Below are 26,066 nucleotides of genomic sequence, written 5' to 3'. Positions count from 1 at the left end.
TGCTCTAGTCTCTCTGCTGAGCTTAATTCATTGAATATGAAGCTCCAAGATTTCATTCAGCACACAGTTTTCACAGTCTCAGAACTCTCATTACATAAGCCATAGAAATGAGTCAGGGTCTAGTATTAAATCAACAGGCCCTGCATCAGTGGACTTCAGTTCTTCCGTGCTAAGAAGCCATCATAGACAAACTAGGCTCTCCTCTGATGATTACTGTAGAAAGTGGTCTTACTGATTTGGCAGGATGAAAAGTCTGACAATGTGATCAGGGCACTCTCCAGATGTGACAACATTTCTGTCACTTGCTGATCCCATACACAGAGTGGTCACCACTTCCTCAGAATTTTTAAACTTTGTAAAAACACTGTTTAAAGAATCTAATATTTACCATTTGACATTTTTACTGTATGTTTTTCATGAATATGAATGTGGATAAATATGATTATGTACTCTTTTTATCTTTGAAATTCTCATAATTGATAGAATTATTGTAATCCCTATCCAATACTCTGATATTCATGGTACCTTTTGACATACACAACATAAAACCTGTGCTTCTGGGACAATAGAGTACTCCCCTGCCCCATGGGACCTTACATGGACAACTCACCATTTGTGCATAGTTCTATGGTGATTCTGATGTATGGTTCTATTGTTAACTATCAACATTGCTGTGATTTCCTGGTTTTTCCATCTATAGGAAGCTGTTCTTTGCTTTATGTCTAATACGTTAATCTGTTGTCTGTGGAACTATTCAGAACTGAATACTAACAATGATATTGGTCATGATATCAGAGTTCACAAATAAACAAACATCATATTATACCCTAAAGTTATAGAGACATATTTTCCTTTCTGAATTTGTGGTATCTCTGAGAAGTGTTAACTAACATATATTCTGTGGGATAAATTTGCAGAAATGTTTAGAAGCCTGAAATACTAGATTATGAAATCATGGCATCTACATATAATATGGTGGGATGCAGATAATAAGGCTGAATTCCAAGGAAATTCAAGCCTTTTGAACCCATTACAATACAATCTCAGTCTTAAAACATGTTTACACATAATTTACATTGTAAGCAGGTGCTGGAAATTAAAAAGATGTAAGTTAAACTTTAAAATAATTTCTATTCAGTATGTCTGGAAAGAATATGTGAGTTGAAATCTAAATGTGCATAGAATGGCATTGCCACAATGATCTTTCACAGAAACTTCAGTGGCACAAGTAACAAATCACTTGAGAAAACTGTGATCCAAGAAAAGCTGTTGATGCTGACTGGAAAAATCTGTTGTCTCATAAATGAGCTAGAGAAGTGTCAGACAAGCAGTGTTTGTTGTGAGTTCCATGTTGTGGATCATCAACTTGAGGCAGATTTGGAAGCCAAATTGATAAGATTATTAGAATCCAGGATCTGAACATACAACAATAAGTTGAACAGCTGAATACAATGCTAAATGCAAAGCAACAGTGTCATGTCAGCATGGATCAGGCTGAGGTCCAGCTGACACTGATACATAGGTACTAATGAAACAGGGCTAATAGAGAGAAACTCCCTCAAAGAATGGGGTTTGACATAAAATCTATCAGAAGAAACATTTAGACATTCTAATCTTTAAGGACTTCACTCTGTGACCAAGAACATGTGCAACATGTTATTGAAGTTTGTGATGGCTTGAATATGTTTGACCCATGGAAACTGACACTATTAAGAGGGATGGCCTTAATGGAGTACCAGTGGGCAGCATTTGAGGGGAGGAGAGCTGTTAAAAAAAAACAGTACTGGAGAGATCAAGAATAAAAGTCACATACCTAAACATAATGAAATCAATATATCACAAGCCAACAGCTAACATCAAATCAAATAGCAAGAAATTTAAAGTAATGACATTAAAAATCGTGGACAAGACAAGGTTGCTCACTACTATCCCTATCTATTCAATATTACTACTTAAATTTCAAGCAAGAGCATTAAGACAACTAAAGGATATCAATGGTATACAAATTGGAAAGGAAGAAGTCAAATTATTGCAATTCATTGATGATATGATAATATACATGAGCAACCCCAAAAACTCTTCAAGAAAACAGGTAAGTACCTTCAGTACTGTGGTTGAAAACAAAATTAACTCTAAGAAATCAGTAGTCCTCCTTTATACAAGAAATAAGTAAGCTAAGAAAAAAATTAGAAAACACCCTTCACCATAGCCACAAATAAATTAAAATACATTGGTGTAACTATAACCAATCAAGTGAAACATCTGCATCATAAGAACTTCAAGACTTTGAAGAAAAAAACTGAAGATGACATCAGAAGATAGAAAGACCCCCCTGTGGGTGGATAGGCAGAATGAACACAGTGAAAATGGCCATTGTACCAATGGCACTCTACAGATTCAATACAATTCCCATCAAAATTTGAACCCAATTTTTTACAAGCCTTGAAAGAGCAATTCTCAACTTCATCTGGAAAAAGAAAAGTCCTAGGATAACTAAAACAATCTTAAACAAAGGAGGAACATCGGGGAATCACCATCCCTGACCTCAAAGAGTACTACAGAGCAGTAGTAATTAAAAATGCATGGAACTAGATGATCAATGAGACTGAATTGAATAATCTGAAATATCCCCACACAACTATGGACACTTGATTTTGGACAAAGAAACAACAACAACAAACAAAACACATGTGAATAAAAAAACAAAGAAAGCATTACTAATAAATGATTTCACTCTAATTGATGGCCTGCCTGTAGAAGAATGCAAATAGATCCATATCTGCCATCCTGCACAAAACTCAAATACAAGGGAATCACAAACCTCAACTTAAAACTACATACATTAAATTGAATAGGACTAAAAGTGGGGAATTGCTTTGAATGCATAGGTACCAGCAAGTTCCTGAACAGAACTCAAGTGCCTGGCTCTGACATCATCAATGATAAATGAGACCTCATGAAAATAAAAATTTTATATAATGCAAGAGACACTGCCAATAGGAAAAAACAGCAGCCTTCATGTTGGGAAAGGTTCTTCACCAACCCCATATCTGACAGAGGGCTAACATCCAAAACTTTTTTAACGAACACAAGAAATTAGACACCAATAATCCAAATAACCTAATTTTAAAATGGAGTATAGTGTGAAACAGAGAATTCTCAGAAGAGGAAAGTCCTATGGCCCTGGAGTCCATAACTAAAAGGTTAACATTTTTAATCATTGGGGAAATGCAAATCAAAACATAGTGTGATTCAGTCTTGCACCCTTCAGAATGGCAAAGATAAAAAACCTCAAGTGACAGCACATACTGGCAAGGATTCACAGCAAGTTGAAGACTCTTCCATTGCTGGTGGGAGTTCAAACTGTTACAACCTCTTTGGAAATTCATTTGATAGTTTCTCGAAAATGATGGACTATTTCTGCCTCAAGACCAAGCTATGCCATTCCTGGGCACATACCAAAAAAATGCCACATCACAGTGACACTTGCTCAAATATGTTTACAGCTGCTTTATTCATAATACTCCCAAACTAGAAACAATCTAGATGTCTGTTGACTGAGGAGGAAGAAAGAATCTTAGTACATATACACAAAGGAATACTATTCAGCTATAAAAACCAAAAAAAAAAAAAAAACCAACATGAATTTAACTCTCAGATCACTATGGTACTTCTCCTATGTGTCATTGCCATGGAATTTGTCCTTGAAAATATGGGGGCAAATATTACATCAATCTGATTGTTAAAAATAATTTAGTGAGGTCCTTGGGCACCCAAGAAGTCTTTCAAGTCTTATATCTGCTATGAGACTGCCTCCCTCCAGCCCAAGTCAAACTTCAAAGCATGCTATAGCAGTAAGACATGCAAATAAGACTCCTCTGTGCCTATGAAAACCAGCCCTGCCCTGATCCTGCAGCTCTGGCAAGGGAGCCCAAGCCCTGATCAGGACGAAACACAGACCAGTCACCATGTACTTCAGGTTCAGCTCGGTTTTTCTTGTTCTTATTTTAAAAGGTAATTTATAGAAATGAGATTCTATGCATATGAGAAATAGAAAATGATTTGTTTGTTTACTATTGTTAGTGTCAGTTTTATGACCAACATTCTCTGTTTGCAGGAGTCCAGTGTGAGGTGCACCTGGTGGAGTCTGGGGGAGGCTTAGTGCAGCCTGGAAGTTCCATGAAACTCTCCTGCACAGCCTCTGGATTCACTTTCAGTGACTACGGCATGGCTTGGATCCGCCAGGTTCCAGAAAAGAGTCTAGAATGGGTTGCAGCCATTAATTATGATGGTAGTAACACCTACTATCTAGACTCCTTGAAGGGCCGTTTTATCATCTCGAGAGACAATGCAAAGAACATTCTATACCTGCAAATGAGCAATCTGAAGTCTGAGGACACAGACATGTATTACTGTGCAAGAGACACAGTGAGTGAATATTACTGTGAGCTAAAACACAAACCTCCTGCAGAACACTCAGAACCAGCAGGGGGCGATGAAAAGCACACAGAGATTTAACTAACAGAGTTCTATCCAGGTCAGAAAGTCCTTGAGGAAACAGAGGGTTGGAATCCTCTGTCTCTGGGCTTCCTCTATAAAAGGATTCTCTCTACAAGTATAATGTGTAGTAATATTTGAAGTGTACAAGTGTTTATTCATCTTTCTGTTTTCCTGTTATATGTGTTTTGCATTTATTATATCTCTGTCTCTCTGTCTCTGTCTCTCTGTCTCTGTCTCTGTCTCTCTGTCTCTCTCTCTCTCTCTCTCTCTCTCTCTCTCTCTCTCTCTCTCTCTCTCTCCCTCCCTCCCTCCCTCCTTCCCTCCCTTCCTCCCTTCCTCAATGCTTCATTCTCCCTCTGTCCTTTTCTTTCTCTCTCTCTCTCACACACACAGTGTGTGTGTGTGTGTGTGTGTGTGTGTGTGTACATGTTGAGATGAGGTGTCTTCTATTAATCTACACACTAACATTTGCAATAAAGTATATCACGGGGCAAGGATCTTACTATCTTGCTAGACTTGTTGGCCAGTAACTCCCAATATTCACACTGTCTCCACATCTCAGGCTTGGGCTTACTGATTGACTACCATTCCTACCTCTTTCTTGTAATTATGGGGAACTTAACACAGATCCTTTTGCTTGTGAGGTAGGAACTTGAAGCAGAGAGCTACATCCACAGACCCATTACAGATGATTTTTAATGCAGAATAAACTCTTGACTTGAACAAAATGAAGGGCAATGCACAGACAGGGCAGACCTGATTGTGTGTATGAACCAGGATTGGATCCTGAAGAGGTAAAAAAAAAAAAAAACTTGAGATTATGTAACTTGAGACATATGGAAGAGAAACTTAACTGGTTAGAGCACTGTGTAAGATATAAGTTAGAGCCAACATGGAACCCAGGCATGTCCAGTTATCCATGAACCAGATGAAATTTAGTCTCTCCATCATTCTCACTTAAACCATATGCAACAGACCTAGCACTAACCCAGCTGTGGTGTTGGTAATAAAATGTGTGTGAGTCACCAGCACTGAGACATGAGGCCAATTTAACTAGTGATACTCACTGAGTTTCAGTTAGTCGTAAACTGCTCCTAACCCTCTAAGTGGGTAACATCTCTTTTCTTTTCTTTTCTTTTCTTTTCTTTTCTTTTCTTTTCTTTTCTTTTCTTTTCTTTTCTTTTCTTGCTTACTCTTTATTCATGATTCCTTAGTTTGCACAGTTCGTGTAGAATTTGATGGGCCAAATTAATTTTGTTTTAACACATTAATCCTTTTTATTTCTTTCCCCAGGTGTCTAAGTATCTTATTTCCTCTCTGTCTAAGAAACAGGATGCTTGGCTCACTCTGAGTTGGGATTCCTCTTATGAAGCTCAAAGGAAGTCATGTGTGGTATCTAGAAACTGGATAGAACATTCTTTTCAATGGCAATCTGGGATCATATGGATTATGACACTATAAGGGGTAAGTTATAAGCCAGGATGTTGGGAACTAAGAGGGGCAGGGGAAGGAGGGGGAGGTAAGAGCCCATGTCCGACCAGAGTTTTTCCTATGCTCTGGGTAGGCAGATGCAGGACAGCTGCTAGACGCTTTCCACTCAGCCCCAGGTGGACATCTAAGTTACTGACCCCATTCAGCAGGGGAGTGGTGGACAACAGGCAGCTCCCAATACCAGGGGGCCCCGGGGCGACACCCTCTGCCCTGGTGTTACAGAAGAGAGGGCAGAGGGAGAGAGGTTCTCATACAGGCGAGTCCTTAATCCAGGCCTTGACTAGAGCACAGGAAAGCCTTCTGATGGGAGGTTAGACATGGCTCATTAGAAGAAAGCCTATCCCATCATCCAAGCACAGCAGGTCTTGATGAACAGAGACAGTCTATGGTTTTAGGGCTTTATTGTAGAAAGGCTGGGGGAAAGAGAGAAAGTAGAAAGAGACAGAGAGTGGCCATGGTCAAGAGGAGTGAAGGGGGAAGGGGAGAGAGAGAAGAAAGGCTAGAGAGTAAGAAAAGGGGAGTAAGAGGAAGAGAGAGTAAGAGGATGAGGAGAGTGAGAGGAGAAGAGAGGAGAGAGTGAGGTGGGGCCAAACAGCCCCTCTTATGGTGGGCTTGCTATCTTGGTGTTGCTAGGTAACTGGGAGGAGTTTAGCCTGAAGGTCAGAAGCTTGGGACATTGTCTACATGACTACTAGCGACACACTTCTCCTGTGAGGGCTGTGGGGGTGATAACTTCGACTGGAGCCAGGGTTCCATGAGATATGAGGGAACCCCTACAGTCCCATGTAGGTGAATTATCACCATTCAGGTTCTACTGGTGTTCAGACCTCAACTCGACTGGAGACCAGACTGTCTGTGCATAGCCCGTTGACCCACACCAGGGAATAATGATAGTTCAATCAAAGCATAATCAAACCTGGGGAAATTATCTAAGTTTGTCAGGATGTCATGTAATTGTGTTGCCTGTATTGATGGCACAGCTAAGGTTGCAACATATTGGTGTCCTGTGAGTTCTGAAAAAAAAATGGAAGGAGAGGGTTTTGTATTTGTGGGTTCACCCATTAGGCAGAAATCTTGAGGATGTGGGCAGGAACTATGGAACCTTCTACAAACCAATTCTATTTTGTTTCCTGCTCTGCCTTTATCAAGTCTAATCACCTGTGTAAGGACACAGTTCCTGAAAGGGATTAGAGGCTTTAACATCATGGCACAAAAGCTTCCCAGCCATAACTTAGATTAGTGAATGACAGAGTAACTGGAGAACATGGTCCACCAAGTTGAAGCCTGGGACTGACAATGTCTCTGATTTCATCTCAATTTCCAACATATCTTGGTTCATATTCCTCACACAATTATTGCAATCCTTGGACTCTCATCACAGAAGACATAGAAATGAATTTGTGTCAAGTTCATAGTGAACAGGTCCTGAATGGGTGGACTTCATTTCAGCCATGGAATAAAGCAAATATGTGCACATGAGGTTTTCCTCTGATGCTTAGGGTAGGAAGTGACCTCACTGCTTTGTTGGGATGAGTACTCAGGTATGATGACAGGGACACTCTCCATCTATAATAACACTTCGTGACTCATTGCTCTCATACAGAGTCTTGACCACATCCTAAGATTAAGCATTGTAAAAAGAAGTTTAAAGAATCAAAAGTCCACCATTTGAGAGTTCTATCAAATGTTTGTATCACGGAGGGAAATGAGTAAATCCGATTATTCACTCACTGTGTCTTAGGAAAGTCTCCTAATCGGTAGAATTATTTTAACCCCAAATCCAAAGCCCTGATATTCTTGTAGTTTTCCTTTGATATTCACAACCTAAAAACATGTATCTCACATCAGCAATAACTACAGTTCTTTCATGGGATCCTTGCTTCAACAGATCAATCAATTTGTGCTTGTTTCTGTGATGATTTTGATGTGTTTTATTTTTCATGTCAATATTGCTGTGATTTTCCAGTATTTTCAACTGTAGGAAGTCTGTTCTTTGTTGTGTGTCTTACAAATAAGCCAAGTTGTCTGCAGAATTTTCCAGGTGGAAGACTGACAATGATATTGGTCATAATTTCAGAGTTAATAAATCAACAAACAAAATGATACACTCTAAAAAATTTGGAGAAAATTTTCTTTTCTTGTAGAACCTACGAAGTGTTCTGTAAGCCTTTTATACATTTATAGGCATCACTTTCTTAAGGTTAGTGAAATTTTCTTCTATGGCATTGTTGGAGATGTTTTCTGAGACTTTGAGCTGGGAATCTTCTCCTTTTATGCCTATTATTGATCTTTTGATAGTTTGATAGGTTTGATCTTTTCATAGTTTCCCAAGTTACCTAGAAATTTGTGGTATCAAATTTTTAGATTTTGCATTTTTTAACCATTGCCTCAATTTCTTCCTTTGTATTCTCTATGCCTGACATTCTCTCTTACATTATGTGTGTTCTATTAGTGATGTTTGTGTTTGTACTTCTTGCTGGCTTTCTTAGGTTTTATATCCAGGATTGCCTTAGTTTATGATTTCTTTATAGTTTCTATTTACATTTTCAGTTCTTGGCGGCTTTATTAATTTCTTTCACATGCTAGAATGTACTTACCTGCATTTATTCATGGTATATATTCATTTTCTCTTTAAAAAGTTTCTCATATTTACAAAATGGGGTTTAATGTTCCCTTTTTGTGTTCTGACTGCTTGCTATAGCAGGATAGCTGGGCTCTGGTGGTGCTATACTTCCTTGGCTCCTATTAACTGTATTCTTTTTTTTTTTTATTTTTTTATTAGGTATTTTCCTCAATTACATTTCCAATGCTATCCAAAAAGTCCCCAATATACTCCCCTCCCAGTCCCCTACCCACCCACTCCCACTTTTTGGCCCTGGCATTCCCCTGTACTGGGGCATATAAAGTTGGCAAGTCCAATGGGCCTCTCTTTCCAGTGATGGCCGACTAGGCCATCTTTTGATACAAATGCAGCTAGAGTCAAGAGCTCTGGGGTACTGGTTAGTTCATAATAATGTTCCACCTATGGGGTTGCAGTTCCCTTTAGCTCCTTGGGTACTTTCTCTAGCTCCTCCATTGGGGGCCCTGTGATCCATCCAATAGCTGACTGTGAGCATCCACTTCTGTGTTTGCTAGGCCCCGGCATTGTCTCACAAGAGACAGCTATATCTGGGTCCTTTCAGCAAAATCTTGCTAGTGTATGCAATGGTGTCAGCGTTTGGAAGCTGATTATGGGATGGATCTATGGATATGGCAGTCTTTAGATGGTCCATCCTTTCTTCACAGCTCCAAACTTTATCTCTATAACTCTTTCCATGGGTGTTTTGTTCCCAATTCCAAGAAGGGGCACAGTGTCCACACTTTGGTCTTCGTTCTTCTTGAGTTTCATGTGTTTAACAAATTGTATCTTATATCTTGGGTATCCTAAGTTTTTGGGCTAATATCCACTTATCAGTGAGTACGTATTGTGTGAGTTCCTTTGTGAATATGTTACCTCACTCAGGATGATGCCCTCCAGATCCATCCATTTGCCTAGGAATTTCATAAATTCATTCCTTTTAATAGCTGAGTAGTACTCCATTGTGGAAATGTACCACATTTTCTGTATCCATTCCTCTGTTGAGGGGCATCTGGGTTCTTTCCAGCTTCTGGCTATTATAAATGAGTCTGCTATGAACATAGTGGAGCATGTGTCCTTCTTACCGGTTGGAACATCTTCTGGATATATGCCCAGGAGAGGTATTGCTGGATCCTCTGGTAGTATTATGTCCAATTTTCTGAGGAACCACCAAACTCTGCTTGTGGACGTTGTACATCGTGGTGCGGAGCCTAGTGCGCACCACGATGTACAACGTCCACAAGCAGTGTACAGAAAGGCCATTGACTTGCTTGAGTTAATTTTATATCCAGCTACTTCACTGAAGCTATTTATCAGGCTTAGGAGTTCTCTGGTGGAATTTTTAGGGTCACTTATGTATACTATCATATCATCTGCAAAAAGCGATATTTTGACTTCTTCTTTTCCAATTTGTATCCCCTTGATCTCCTTTTGTTGTCTAATTGCTCTGGCTAGGACTTCAAGTACAATGTTGAATAGGTAGGGAGAGAGTGGGCAGCCTTGTCTAGTCCCTGATTTTAGTGGGATTGCTTCCAGCTTCTCACCATTTACTTTGATGTTGGCTACTGGTTTGCTGTATATTGCTTTTATCATGGTTAGGTATGGGCCTTGAATTCCTGATCTTTCCAAGACTTTTATCATGAATGGGTGTTGGATTTTGTCAAATGCTTTTTCAGCATCTAACAAGATGATCATGTGGTTTTGTCTTTGAGTTTGTTTATATAATGGATTACATTGATGGATTTTCATATATTGAACCATCCTTGCATCCCTGGGATGAAACCTACTTGGTCAGGATGGATGATTGTTTTGATGTGTTAACTGTATTCTTACACTGTCATTTAGCCATCTTGTTTTCTGTGGTGATGGCTGCATTATGCTGATGCCAGCAGGAAACCTGAGGAAGACAGGAAGAACAATGAGTTAAACAATGGGGTCAGGGATTATCACATAGTTTATCTATGATAGCTGTGACCCAAGCCAGACTTGACTAGCAAATCCTGTAGGACAGGATTTCAAGCTGGTTATTCCTGCGGACTCCCCTCAAGGCCTACACAAGGAAACAGGATCCCTACCAGCTCCTCAAGATGGCAGGGAAGAGCCAGAGCCAGGCAATGCGGATCAGGGGACCATGACCACAAATTATAGTGCTACTATGCCCCAGGAAGACCAGACTGAAAAGGTATTGGTGAAGCAGGGTTCCAATATCATTGTTTTTTGGGGCCCACCACAGGCCTCCACAGGGAAGCAGGATCTTCTTCTGGTCCTACAAGGCTTAAAATGAAACCTTCATTCACCTCATATAATTGTTGTCTCAGAGTCTTACTGATGAATAAGATCACAATGGCTAGGTCTTTCAGAACTCTGGCTGCCTGCTCAACCCAGCTATTTGGGCTGAAAAGACTCTAAGTTGACTGATTCAATATGGCTTCTCTCAGCTTCTCACTGAATTGACCTGCTTGGTCTCATGCTAACTAGGGCAGTCTGTTCTCGTTTTCTGGCTCCTTATTCCCTGGCTTAAACTGCCTATGCTGAACTTCACTGAACTATATGAACTCATGAAGCAAATTAACCCTACTGGACATTACACACTGCACTTGAGTGAGTAATCTTCTATCTCTTCTTTCAGAGTTCAGCATATCCTATCTCTAATGTATTCTATCTTTTTTTTCTGTGATTATCTGCCTGTTAAGGAGAAGTAAATTTCAAAAATGGCTGTTTCCTTCTAGAAGCTAAAATTACCTACATTGTTTGGTATTAAAGGTGTGTGCTAAGCGCATGTCTATATCCCAGCTGGATCTCACAGACCGAAGTCTTAGGGTGTGAACCTTGTAAGAGAAGCCAAGATGCTAGATTAAAATTTCTCTACAGTCTTAGTTTATAATCTACTGAAGTGATCAACATCATGATCAAAAGCAATATGGGAAGAAAAGGATCATTTCAACTTTTACAGACCCACATTGAGAAAAATTAGGATCTGAAATCTTAGGAAGTACCTGACAGTAGAAACAGAATCCAAACCCATGAATGTAATCTGCTTACCTGATTGCTCTCTAGAGTCGTTCAGCATGCTTTGTAGTATAAAACAGGAATACATACACATGGATACCACCATCAACATCTGCCTCAGTTTTTACACATCAAGCATTTATCAAGAAAATGACCCCATACCGTGGCTTGCAAATCAGTTTGATAGAGGCGTTTTTTTTTCCTAACTGAGGTCCCTTTTTCCCTGATAACTGTAGTTTGTATTATGTTGATAAAATTCTAAACATCACAAAAATGAACAGGCACAGGGACACTTGCTCAACTATGTTCATAGCAACTTTATTCATAATAGCCAGAAACTTGAAGTAACATAGATGTCCCTCAACTGAAGAGTGGATAAAGAAATGTGCTACATCTACAAATGGAATACTATTCAGCTGTGGGACCATGAATGGCAGCCTGTTTTCTGGTCAATCTAGGTTCAAACCCTGGAGACCCAGCAGATTAATCTACAAGAGACAGAAGGCCAGTTTGCCATGCTCCCAGACATAGGCTCCTGACATGAGGACCCAGCTCCATAATTCTGCAGCCAACAGTCACATAGGCTATAGCCAGGTATGGTCCTACCACAGCTACTCTGCAATAGCAAGATAGCCCAGCCCACTATAAGAGGAGCTGCTTGGCCCCTCCTCTCTCTCTCTCTCAAGCTCTTGTTCTCTTATTCTCATGTCACTGTCTCCTTCTCCCCCTCCTTTCTTCTTTTTCTCTATGTGGTCATGGCCGGCCTCTACTTCTCTACCTTTTCTCTCTCTGTTTCCTACAATAAAGCTCCAAAATCATGGACTGCCTCCTTTTATCTAGACTAGCCATTCTGGAACAATGGCATAGGCCTTCCCCCAATGACCAATGACTAATCTCCCACAGGAACGCCTCCCAGCGTTTCCAGCCACTGGACAGGACCAATGACTCTTGCCTGTGCGGGAACCACCTAGCACTCTCCTCACCCCGCTTTCCTCCTTTGCCTGAGGGGGGTTACTGAGTTGCCCCCTGGGCCCCCACTTAATTCTCAGCTCTTCTGTTACATACAGTGGTGTCTGGGATGTCTGAGACTGAGAACCCCTGAGACTGCATGTACCCCATCCCTCTTAGCTGGGGTTTGGCGGCCTCAAAAGGCCTAACCCTTGTCCAGCAGTTCTGTGGGGTCCCACAGCAGTTCCCCCCCACTTGTCCCCACCCAGATTCCTGGAGCTCTTGCAGGAGCTCCCCCATGACTCACCCCCCTATTTCCCCATGTCTGGCGCCTGACATTCAGCTATTATAAAGACATCATGAAATTTGCACTAAACTGGAAGGAAATTAAGAATATCATGCAGAGTGAGGTAACCCAGAGCCAAAAAGATACATATTACCATATGTATGCACTTATAAGTGTACATCAGCAACAAAGTGCAAGACAACCATTCTAAAATCCACAAACCAAAAGTAACTGAATATTAAGGGGATACATGAATCTCTTCTGCAAGTCAACCTCTCTCAACTTCATGGCATTTCTAAGTCAATTAATGCATCCCATAGGGGTGTGTGTGTGTTTGTGTGTGTGTGAATACATAAGGACTGCAGCATAGAAAACCTACTAGGGACCACAGTTTCAAAAAAATGGATTCATACTCTCCAGGAAATATCTATATCCAACAACTTCTCACAAAGGTGCATGGCCTGGAAATAATCTATTAAGTGTATACTAGACTTTACTTGGCTTGGTCTCAGGTAAGGGCTTAACAGACATCAGCAGCTATTAATAGCTCATGAATGCCATATGAATGCCCTGCCCACAAGATATTATTTCACATCTTCCTTCACCTCTTTCATTCTCTCCAATTCCTCTTGCTCATTGTTCTCTGAGCCTAGGAGGAATTTAAGTGGAACTGAAATATGTTAAGTCAAACAGTATGGCAACGTCTTGAAAGGACAAACACTGCCTGCTTCTGTCATATACAGAACCTTCATTGTGTGTCAGGGGCTCTGGATTCTTGTTTGTAGGTTTTGGAACTAGAATGGGAACACTAGGAAGGGGACACATCATAAAGGTGGGACAAGAAGGACCAAGGGCAAGGGAACATTAGTAATATGAAAGCAAAGTAAGGTGTGGTGAGAGGAAGAGAAGGATGGAAACCAGAAAACTGGCTACGTAGGAAAAAGTCATTCTAAAACTTTAATTAACACCCTGGTTATACTAATCATGTTAATTGGGAAAAAGGAAAACTACTCTAACACAACATAAACCCAGTCACATGTTGCCTTGTGTAAAGATGGGACAAGGGGATAATAGAGGGTGAACTTAAAAGAAATAAATGGAGAACTTCAGGATGAAAAAAAAATAATTTGGTGCCAATACATATGTATCTTCATAGCAAGCTCTGTGTAACAAATGGACAGGGATATGGAAGGCGTCACGTGCCTTAATAAGGTCTGAAGATAGTATTTTATCACGAATAAGTTGAATTCAGAAAGTTCCCAAGTGTTCTTGTCACAGAGTATGAGTTCTGCTACAATAACCTTGTAGGTATGACCCTGTGTAAGAGCCACATTACAGAAAAGCCATGTCCATCCCAAACAGTGGGAAATATTGAGCTGTTATCTAGAAGCATAATTATGTTTGGTGATATTTAATTACACATTTATACTAAGGAATAATGATACTATGGAAACGAAGCAAGTTCTATGCACATGCACAAAAGAGAACTAAATGAAGTATGGTGGATCCTTAACAAAAAAGAAAAATGCAAATATGAAGCTACCATACTTTGTCAATCTCTGTAGCTGACATTGGTGGCTTTGATGTCTTATACCTGCCATGAGCACTGCCTTCAGAACAGGTCAAACTCAAGAGCATGGTATAACAGGAAGACATGCAAATAAGGTTTCTCTGTGCCCATGAAAACAGCGCTGCCCTGACCCTGCAGCTCTGACAGAGGAGCACAGCCCAGGATTCCCAGGTCCTCCTATTCAGTGACCAGCACTCAGTACAGACCACTCATCATGGACTTCAGGCTCAGCTTGCTTATTTTTGTCCTTATTTTAAAAGGTAATTTATAGAGAAGTGATTTTTTTTTCTGTTGTGTGTACATGGGAAATAGAACATTTGTTTTGTTCTTTGTTTTTTGTATTGTTAGTAACAGTTTTCTGACCAGCATTCTCTATTTGCAGGTTTCCAGTGTGAGGTGAAGCTGGTGGAGTCTGGGGGAGGCTTAGTGCAGCCTGGAAGGTCCCTGAAACTCTCCTGTGCAGCCTCTGGATTCACTTTCAGTGACTACGGAATGGCGTGGGTTCAACAGGCTCCAGGGAAGGGGCCTGAGTGGGTCGCAGCCATTAGTAATTTGGCATATAGTATCTACTACGCAGACACTGTGAAGGGCAGATTCACCATCTCTAGAGACAATGCCAAGAACACCCTGTTTCTGCAAATGATCAGTCTGAGGTCTGAGGACACAGCCATGTACTACTGTGCAAGAGGCAAAGTGAGTGAATGTTACTGTGAGGACAAGCACAAACTTCCTGCTAAGCACATTGGGCCAGCAGGGGGCGATAAAAGCATGCAGAGGTCTAAGTAACAGACTCCCAACCTGTTCAAAAAGTCCTGGAGTAAATAGAGGATCAGACGCCTCTGGGACTGGGCTTTCTCTCAGAGGGTTCTCTCTTCAAGTATACTGTGTAGTATTCTCCGAAGTGTACAAATGTTTGTTCAACTTTCTGTTTTCCTGAGTTATATGTGATATTTATTTATCTACTTCTTATAGTCTGTCTGTCTCTATAGGTCTACATGTGTTTATTTGACTCTTTGTTTCTTTGCCAATCTGTTTCTGTCTCTATATCCCTCCCTGCTTCTGTCCCTTCCTCTCTCACTTCCCGTATGTGAGTGACTCTGTGTGTGTGTTGTAATGAGATATCTTCTTCTACCAATCTACACAATAATTTTCTTTTTTTAATTAGATATTTTCTTTATTTACATTTCAAATGCTATCCTGAAAGTTTCCTATACCCTCCCCCACACCATGCTCCCCTACCCACCCACTCCCACTTCTTGGCCCTGGCATTCCCCTATACTGGGGCATATAAAGTTTGCAAGACCAAGGGTGACTTGCAAGAACAATATCAACTAACTGGACCACTCAGAGCTCCCAGGGACTAAAGCACCAACCAAAGATTATACATGGAGGGGGCCATGGATCCAGATACATATGTAGCCCAGGACTGCATTATCTGACATCAATGGGAGGGGAGGCACTTGTTCCTGTGGAAGCTTGATGACCCAGCATAGGGGAATGATTTTTTTAATTAATAATTTTATTTGTTTACATTTCCAATGGTATCCCCCTTCCCCATTACACCTCCACTAACCCCACACCCATCCTCCTACTCCCCCCTTTTGCCTCTATGAGGGTGCTCCTCCACCCACTTACCCACTCCTATCTCACTGCTCTAGCATCCCCCTATGCTGGGGCATCAAGCTTCCACAGGAACAAGTGCCTCCCGTCCCATTGATGTCAGACAATGCAGTCCTAGGCTACATATGTATCTGAATCCATGGCTCCCTCCATGTATAATCTTTGGTTGGTGGTTTAGTCCCTGGGAGCTCTGAGTGGTCCAGTTAGTTGATATTGTTCTTCCTGTGGGGTTATAATCCCCTTTATATCATTCAGTCCTTCCTCTAGCTCTTCCATTGGGGTCACCATGCTCAGTCCAATGGTTGGATGTGAGTAACTGCATCTGTATTGGTTAGGTGCTGGTAGAACCTCTCATGGGACAGCTATACCAAGCTCCTGTCAGCAAGTGCTTTTTGGTGTCAGCAATAGTGTATGGGTTTTGTGTCTTTGGATGGGATGGATACCTAGGTAGGCTGTACTCTGGGTACATGGCCTTTCTTTCAGTCTCTGTTCCATTTTTATTTTTATTTTTTTGTCCCTGTCTTTCCCTTGGACAGGAACATTTCTGCTTTATTTATTTATTTATTTATTTATTTATTTATTTATTTATTTATACTTAAGCAGTCTTTAATGAAATCTGTGCATGAGATGTCTCTACTCTTGCATCTTCTCGATTATTTCTTCCTTGTATTTGCCCTTATCCTTCCCTAGTTTTCAAGACTCGCCTTCCTCTCCAGGATCTTCTAGTGGTCCTTGTTCAGCTTTAGCGTGGTGATAATCACCTTGCTGGGATGGATGCCCACATAGACAGTTGTGTCATAGAAGGAGGTCTTCTTTTGCTGGCCTCCTTTAATGTAGATGACATTTCTTCCTGTACACTTGGACCACCTTGCCAATATTTTGGCCTTTGTAGTGTCCTCAAACTACATCATCCTTTCAAATTGGCACAGACTGAACATTATATTTCTATCTCAGTTCTTTGGAAAGAGGGAAAAACATGTTCTTCCTCCTCCAAATGTGAGATGGTGCATTGAAATGCCATTTGCAGTTCTTGCTTCCGTCAGAAGTCACCAAGGGATTGAACTTCATTTTGGCTTCTCATTTCTAGACTTTGGTGCTCTGCATTTTTCTCCCCACTTGAGCATGGAAACAAGGGCAGGTCTCCAAACACCCCACCCAACCGGTGAGAGAGATAACAGCACAGATGATTTGAGGCTATTATTTAATTAACTACATCTCCTTTGAGTCCATTAATCTGTTCCCTACCCCTCTGGGTTAAAACTTTTGAGATGTGTGAGTGACATGTAGGATAAACTCTAACTTGAACTCAAAATGCAAAGCATCACACAGGGCAGAAGTGACTATGTATGAAGGCCAGGACCAGAACCTTAGGAAACAAAGAGTCCTTAAGATTGAGGAACCTGAGACTCAGGGTAGAGACTCATTAAGGTTCCCTCTTTAGAGCACTGTGGGGAATTCAAATTATAGACAACATGGAGATCAGGCAGGGCCAGTGACCCATGAAGTTGATGACTTTCAATCTCCCCATCATCCTCACACAAACCCTATGTACAATGTGTGTGAGAAGCCAGCACTGAGAAATGAGGCCAAGGTAGCTACCGATAACTTGCTGAGCTTTAGTTAGATGGAAAGAGGTCCTAACCCACCAAGTGTGTAATGTCTTTTTTATTTCTTCCTCTGTATTTTTGATGCTTTATTTTGTATATTTCCCCTAGAGTTTATTTGGGAAAATGATTTTTGTTTTAACAAATTACTCACATTTCCTTCCCCCAGGTTTCTAAGGATCTTATTTACACTGCTGTCCCAGAAAAGTGATGTTTAGGATAGTTGGCTCATTCAGATTCCTCGGAAGAAGAAGTCAGCTCAGAAGAAGTCAGCTGTGGCACCTGAAACTTGTATAGAACATTCTTCTCAATGGCATTCCGGGGTCATATTGATTATGGCACTATAAAAGAGTAGGTGTGTATTAGAAGCAAAGGAATGATGACTGTTCAATCAAAGCATGATGCCACTGGAAAATGGTCTAAATTGCTCAAATTGTCATGGAATTCTGTTGCCTGTGTTAATAGCACAGCTGTGGCAGCAACACATTGGTGTCCTATGAGTTCTGGAAAAAATGGAAAGAGAGGATTCTGATTTTCGAGGTTCACCCAAACAGATCATTCAACAAATTGATTCTACTTTATGTTTTCTGTTCTGCCATCATCAGGTCTATTCACATGTGTGAGGACCAGCATCCTACCATAACTATATTAGTGAATGACAGGGTAACTGGAAACTGTGCTCCAGACAGGCTGATGCTTAGGACTGACAAGATCTTGGATTTCATCTCAATTTCCAATGTATCTTGATGTTTATTCAGCATAAAGTTATCTCAGTCAAATGAGTTTCAGTCAGGTTTTCAGTGAACAGGCTCTGAATGAGTAGATTTCAGTTCAGCCATGGAAGAAAGCAAGCCTGGACAAATAAGGCTCTCCTTCAATGATTAGTGTAGGAAGTGGCCTCACAGCTTGCTTGGATGAAGACTCTGGCATTATGATGTGAGCTCTCTCCATCTGTGAAAACATGTCTGTCACTTGCTCTCAGAGAGTGGATACAAGGTTCTCAAATTAAGGATTGTAAAAAAACAACTGTATAAAAATCTATCTCCCCCTATTTGAGACTTCTACTGCAGGCTTGTCTCACTGAGGGAAATGGGTGAATCTGATTATTCACTCTCTCTGTATTTGAAAATTGTCATAACTTGTACAATTATTTTAATCCCTAATCTAAAACTCTGACATTCTTGTAGTTTCCCTTTGGCATTCAGAACCTAAAACCTGTGTCCCACAACTGACATAAGGCCAGTTATTTTCTGGAACCCTTGCTTGGACAATTCACCCCATTAGTGCATTAGTGCATTAGTTCTGTGGTGGTTCTGATGTGTTCTCTTGTTCCTATCAACATTGCTGTGATTTTCTGGTAATCCCCACTTTAGGAATGTAGTTTTTCTCTGGGTAAGATACATAAGCCATGTTGTCTACAGAACTTCCCAAGATGAAAACTAACGATGATATTGGTCATGATTTTGGAGTTAATAAATCAACAAACAACATGATATATTCTAAAATTTTTGAGAAAATTTGCTGTTCTGAGTTTGTGGTCTCTCTCTGAAGTGCTAATTGGCATCTACCCTGAGGGATTAATCTATGAAGAAGGTTTGTATCCTGAAATACCAGATATGAAATCATGTCCCCTAAATGCAACATGGTGGCATGCAGAAAATAAGGCTTAATTCCAAGGAGATTGATGCCGTGCAAACCCATCACACACTGATTCCATTCGTGAAGCATGCTTATACATAATTTATATTTTAAGCAGTTTCTGGAAGCTAGACAGACATAAGTTAAATTTTAAAATAACTTCTAATCAATGTGTCAGAAAAGAACATGTAGGCTGAAGTTCAAATGCACATAGAATGACACTGTTACAATAACGTTCCAAATAAACTTCAGTAATGCAGGTGACATTTCACTTGAAAACACTCTCATCAGAGGCCAGCTGATTATGCTGACTGGAACAACCTGCTGTCTCACATGTGAACAAGCATTCGCTGTCTTATTCAGAGAAGCAATGTTGGCTTTGGCCTCCATGTTAATATATCATCAACTCGAGGAGACACTAAAACTTAAAAAGGAAAAAGTGGGAAAGAGCCTTGAAGATATCCTGAATAGAACACCAATGGCTTGTGCTGTAAGATCAAGAATCGACAAATGGTACTTCATAAAATTGCAAAGCTTCTGTAAGGCAAAGGAAATTGTCAAGAAGACAAAACGGCAACCAACAGATTAGGAAAAGATCTTTACCAATCTTAAATCTAGGGGTCTAATATATATATATATATATATATATATATATATATATATATATATATACTCAAGAAGTAGGTTTCCAGAAAACCAAATAACCCCATTCAAAATGGGGTACAGAGCTAAACAAAGAATTCTCAACTGAGGAATACCAAATGGCTGAGAATGACCTAAAAAATGTTCATCATCCTTAATTATCAGGGAAATGCAAATCAAAATAACCCTGAGATTCCACCTCACACCAGTCAGAATGGCTAAGATAAAAAAAAAAAACCTCAGGTGAAAGCAGAGGCTGACAAGGAGAAAAAGGAGAGAGAGAGAGAGAGAGAGAGAGAGAGAGAGAGAGAGAGAGAGAGCGCTATGAGGAAAAAGTCTTGAAGACTTATAAAAAGGTATATTCTCTTAAAGAGGAAAAATAAACCCCTTAAAGAAATGTAGGGCTAAGATCAAAACTCAGGTGACAGTAGATGCTGGCAAGGATGTTGAGAAAGAAGAACACTGCTTCATTGCTGGTGGAATTGAGGGCTGGTACAACCACTCTGGAAATCAGTTTGGTGGTTCCACAGAAAATTGAACATAGTTCTACTGGAAGATCAAGCAATACCTCTCCTGGGCATATACCCAGAAGAGCTCCAACTTGTAATAAGGATGCATGCTCCACTATGTTCATAGCACCCTTATTTATAATAGCCAGAATCTGGAAAGAACCCAGATGTCCCTCAACAGAGGAATGGATATAGAAAATGTGGTACATTTACACAATGAAGTACTATTCAGCTATTAAAAACAATGAATTCATGATATTTACTCACTGAGAAGTGGATATTAGCCCAGAAGCTTAGCATACCCAAGCAATTAGCAAAACACATGAAACTCAAGAAGAAGCAAAACCAACATGTGGACACTTTGTTCCGTCTTAAAAGGGGGAACAAAATACCCATGTTAGGAGTTACAGAGACCAACAAAGTTCAGAGCAGAGCCTGAAGGCATGACCTTCCAAAAACTGCCCCACCTGGGAATCCATCCTGTAAACAACCACCAAACACATACACTATGGCAGATGCCAATAAGAGCTTGCTGACAGGAGCCTAGTATAGCTCTCTCCTATAAGGCTCTTCCAGTGCTGACAAACACAAAAGTGGATGCTCAAAGTCATCCATTAAATGGAGCACAGAGTCCCCAATGAAGGAACTGCAGAAAATACCCAAGGAGCTGAAGGGGTTTACAGCCCCCTAGGAGGAACAACAATATGAACTAGCAAGTAACCCCAGAAGTCCTGTGAAAGTTTTGTGCCCCAGTGTCAGAGACCATCCCGTGAGAAAGTGAGCCCTTCACAATCTCCCTGACAGGCCAAATGGCCTCGTGCTAGGAGCTGGTTATTATTCCCTCCTCCCTATTCCCTTCCTGGCACCTGAGGCTGTAAAAGCTGAATTATAGTCCCCTCTTCTCTATCTCTTCCTGAATTCCCATGACATCCAAGGACATAAGTTATGCGTGAGCCGGGCCTGACACCCAAGGCTGTCAAGGAGGTCTATGTTCTGGAGATAAGATGCAGAGTGCCCAATGCCTGGTGCCTGACTTCAGCCCCTATGTCAGCAGATGCCCACTTCTTTGTTCTTTGTATAATTCCCCCTTGACCCCTCCCCTATTCCCCGTAATGTATGCTTTAAAAAGAAGGCACCTCAGCCTAATAAACGAGACCTTGATAGGTACCATCTTCTTGGTCTCCTGCTTTTCTTCCCCTTCCTCCCATTTCCTTCGAGGTTTGCGGTCCCCCTCGTACCCACGAATAACTGAATCCCTCGGGATGGGATACCCAAGTATAGGGGAATTCACAGGCCAGGAAGCAGGATTGTGTGGGTTGGGGAGCAGAAGAGGGGAGAGGATAGGGGATTTTCTGAGGGGAAACTAGGAAAGGGGATAACATTTGAAATGTAATAAATAAAAATAAAAATATAATTAAAAATCAACATGAAAAAAGATATTTTCATTTAAAATAGATAGTTGCTGTTCTGTGTTCACTTCCCTGCTCTCACAGTTGTACTCTCAATCACTGCTAGATTCTCTTTCTGAAGGTATGAAACACCCTCACTAAACGGTGCTTCTAGCTCTCACATCACTATGGTCCTTCAACTATACATACAAAGGTATGGTACCATACCTTTGTCCCTATACTTCTGCGTGGTTGTACAAGTTTTCACTCTGACCAACAATAGAGAACTGTTTCCTTTACTCCACATCCTCAACAGTGTGTGCTGTCACTTGAGATTAATATCATAGTTATCCTTATCAGTGAAAGGAGGAAATTCAGAGCCATTTGAATTTGCATTTGCCTGATGACTAAGGACACTGAATATTTCTGTAAGTGATTCTCAGATATTTGAGGTCAGTTTTGGAAAAGATTCTGTGAGATGCTGAGAAGCAGGAGGTACAGTTTTTTGTGTTTTTATGAAATGTTTTATAGATATCTGTTCGGTCCATTTGATCATAACCTCTGCTCACTTCATTATGTCTATGCTTACTTTCTGCCCCTTAACTAAGTGGGCCCATTAGCTTGAAAAATCTTTTTCATCCATTTATTCTGAGTAGTGTCTAATTTTATTGCTGAGGTGTATTGCTTGTATGGAATAAAATTATGGATCATGTTTATGCATCAACCCTTTTAATCTGTGATGTGGAAAGAGACTAATGGCCAATGTTTGCTAATTTCTGTTATTTTGATGTTGATGATAGTGTGTGAGTGAGTGAGTGAGTGAGTGAGTGTGTGTGTGTGTGTGTGTGTGTGTGTGTGTGTGTTTACAGTGGGGTGTGACATTATTTTTTTGCATGTTCCTAGGTATAGTTAGCCTCAGTGGATTTGAATTTCCTTTTAGTAGACACTATAGAGCTGGATTAATGAAAAGGTATTTGCTGGAATTTGGTCTTGTCATGAAATATCTTCGTTTATGAATCAATGGTGACTGAGAGTTATAGTAGTCTGGGATAAGATATAAACTCTCTTAGGGTCTACTAGACATCACCCCAACCCTTCTGGCTTTGAGAGTATCTATTGAGAATTCAGTATTATTCTGATAGCTCTGTCTTTATAAGTTACTTGGAATTTCTTTCCATGCAACTTTTAATATTCCTTCCTTTTTCTATACATATAGTATTTTGTTTATTTTGAGGATGATTATATTTTCCTATACTTCATGAAAGAATTTATTAGTTTCCCATTTAAGAGCCTCTATCATATTTATAAGATGAGGCTTAAGGTCACCTTTTTTTCTTTGGCTGTGTTAGAATACCCAGGGCTTGCTGTAGCAGGATAGTTGAGCTCTAGTGGTGCTATATTGCCCTGGCTTTTGTTAATTGTGTTCTTACACTGTTTCTTAGTCATCTTGTTTTCTGTGGTGATGGTAGGATAATCCTCATAGCAGTAGGAGACATCAGGAAGGCATAGAGAGCCATGGGCTAGACAATGGAGGTCAGGGAGGCAATGTACTGCTTACATATTGTGGCTATGACATAGGTAGACATGGCAGGCAAAGGATTGTTGGGAGAGGATTTCAAAACTGATATTCTTGTGGAAACCCATGGAGGCCTGCATAGGAAAACAGGATGATCTTGGCATCCCACCACTACTAAAGATAGTAGGGCAAACCCAGAGCTAGACAATGGAGATCAGGAGACCATGCATAAAACTTGCTCTGCTGGCTGTGCTCCAGATATAACAGACTGGAAAGGAGTTGGTGAAACAGAGTACCAAGATTTGTGGGACCATGAAAGCCTGCACAGGGATGCAAGATGTTCTTGGGGTCCAACAAGGCTCTAAACAATACCTTTTATTCACCTGACATAATTGTTTTTTCATAGGCATACTGCTGGATAAGCTCACTCCTTCTAGTTCTTTCAGAACATTCATTAGCTGCTTCAACTTAGCTGCTCTGTTTGAAAAGACTCTTTAAGATGACTGACTCAATATGGCTTCTTTCAGCTTCCCAATTAATTGATCAGCTTGGCCTTAAGTTAATAATGGGAGTCTGTTCTATTTTTTAGGCTGCTTCTTATTCTCTGATATCAACTGCCTGTGCTGAACTTCACTGAACAAAGTGAACTCATGAATGAACTCAACTCAGTTGCGTTCCACTCACTGCACTGATTCTAAACTGACTGACTTTCTCCTTGTACTGAACTTGAGCAAGTAATATTTCTGTCTCTTCTTGTGAGAGGTGGGCATATGCCATCTCTGACATTTCTGTAAAGTTTTCCTTTGATAATCTGCCACCCATGGAGAATTCACTTCCAAAAATGTCTGCTTCACTCTAAAATATTACATTACCTACATTGTTTGGGTTTGAAGATGTGTAGTAAGGGCATGTCTGGAATTTGTCCAGATCACACTGACCTAAGTGTGTGGACATGAAACTTCACAAGAGAAGACATGTTGCTTCATAAAATGTCTCTATAATCATAGTTTGTAATCTATTGATTTGAGTAACATCATGATCAAAAGCAGCATGGGAAGGAAAATGTTATCTTAATTCTTGTAATCCCTCATCAAGGAAAAACCAAGATATGAAATCGGAGCAAGAACTTAAAGGTAGAGAAAGAATTCAAAACCATGAAAGAAATCTGCTTGCCTGCTTGCTCTCTAGAGTTGTTCAACTTGCTTTCTAATATAAAACAGGAATACATGTGCATGGATGTCACCATCAACATCTGCCTGGGATTTCACACATCAAACATTAATCAAGAAAATGCCCCCACATAATTGCTTGCTAATCAATTTGATGAATCATTTTTTTTCTAACTGAGGTTTCTTATTCCCAGACAACCCAAGTTCATAGTGTGCTGATAAGATTCTAACCAGTACAAAAATGAAGTGGGTAGTATTTTCACTGCAATATGACCCACTAAGTGAGTGTTCATGTATTTACTGCACATAAGCAAACAAATTACTGAACAAACAATGAGGACAACCTCAGAAATAGAAAATAACTGTAAATAATGTGTAGTTTTAGTATGAACTCATTCCTTTTGCAAGTGACTTTTTCATAGTAACTTTATTCTATGGAAATATATGGAATAGAGATCCCCAAGAAGTAGTAACCAAAAGTAGAAATGCTTGATTAAGAGGACTTAGACCAATCTACCCAATATAGGATAAAAAAATGTGCATTTATTCCTGTGGCACTCCTTCCCAAACTTTTGTAACCACAATGAAAATATCAGACAACACTAAGATTAGACGTACTGGGAATACTATCTGAATTTTTTTTCTCCTAACTTTCAGAGTATCGTGACAAAGGGAAATAAAGCACTTATACAGTGGGTGACAATCACAACATGCACAGATGTCTTTCTCCCTAATGTTGAGTTCTCCATGCACTACTGCCACTCACATTATAAAAGCTAAGCATTTAAAATGAGAAACACAAAATCTAAGGACTCCAATGCCAACTAATAAACCCACATTCTCTGAGTCCTAGCAAATAGCCTTTTCCTGCTCTTTACTTCTCTTCTCTGGTGTTTCTATTACAAAGGCATGGGGGGAAGCTCTGCAGTCTCTTACTGTCTACGGTGGCCAACACCTGAAGACACAAGGTTCTCCATGTTCAGGTCTGCCCTCTGCTCTACTTCCTGTCATCAGTGATCTCTGGCTTACTTTTTACTTCAGTTAACATAATAATCAATCCTGGGGTCATGCTACTGGTTTTTATGAAGAGCTATGAACAGCTATGAACCTACATTTCACTCACCAATTCATAGTCATATTTAGAAACATATTTTTATGTGCTACAAGCTGAAACAAGAGACAAAAAGGGATATATAAAAGTACTTTGATACAGAAAGACTGACAGAAATCAAGAGGTACAGAATAGCTCCCAGCTACAGTGTCCCTGAATAGGAAAGGTAAGACACTCAACCTAGTGTATGTCATATCAGTTTCTTGGATCTACTCTTAAATAAATGTTTGAAAGGAAATAGACAAGCCGGGCAGTGGAGGCACATGCCTTGAATCCCAGCACTTGAGAGGCAGAGGCAGATATATTTCTAAATTCGAGGCCAGGCTGGTCTACAGAGTGAGTTCCAGGACAGCCCAGGTTATACAGAGAAATCCTGTCTCAACCACCCACCTGACCACAGTGCTACAAAAAAAAAAAAAAAAAAAAAAAAAAAAAAAAAAAAAAAAAA

General features: G+C 40.3%; 1 pseudogene and 1 gene segment (V, D, J or C); one reads left to right on the top strand and one right to left on the bottom strand.

The window, feature by feature from the left end:
- LOC110306477 overlaps positions 1-26,066 on the top strand; it is a 768,718-nt gene that overhangs the window by 248,535 nt on the left and 494,117 nt on the right.
- On the bottom strand, positions 16,675-17,109 carry LOC110306483 (annotated as a pseudogene).

The sequence above is a fragment of the Mus caroli genome, chromosome 12 (assembly GCF_900094665.2).
Source record: "Mus caroli chromosome 12, CAROLI_EIJ_v1.1, whole genome shotgun sequence".
Lineage (NCBI taxonomy): Eukaryota > Metazoa > Chordata > Mammalia > Rodentia > Muridae > Mus > Mus caroli.
This window is presented reverse-complemented; position numbering and strand designations above follow the sequence as displayed.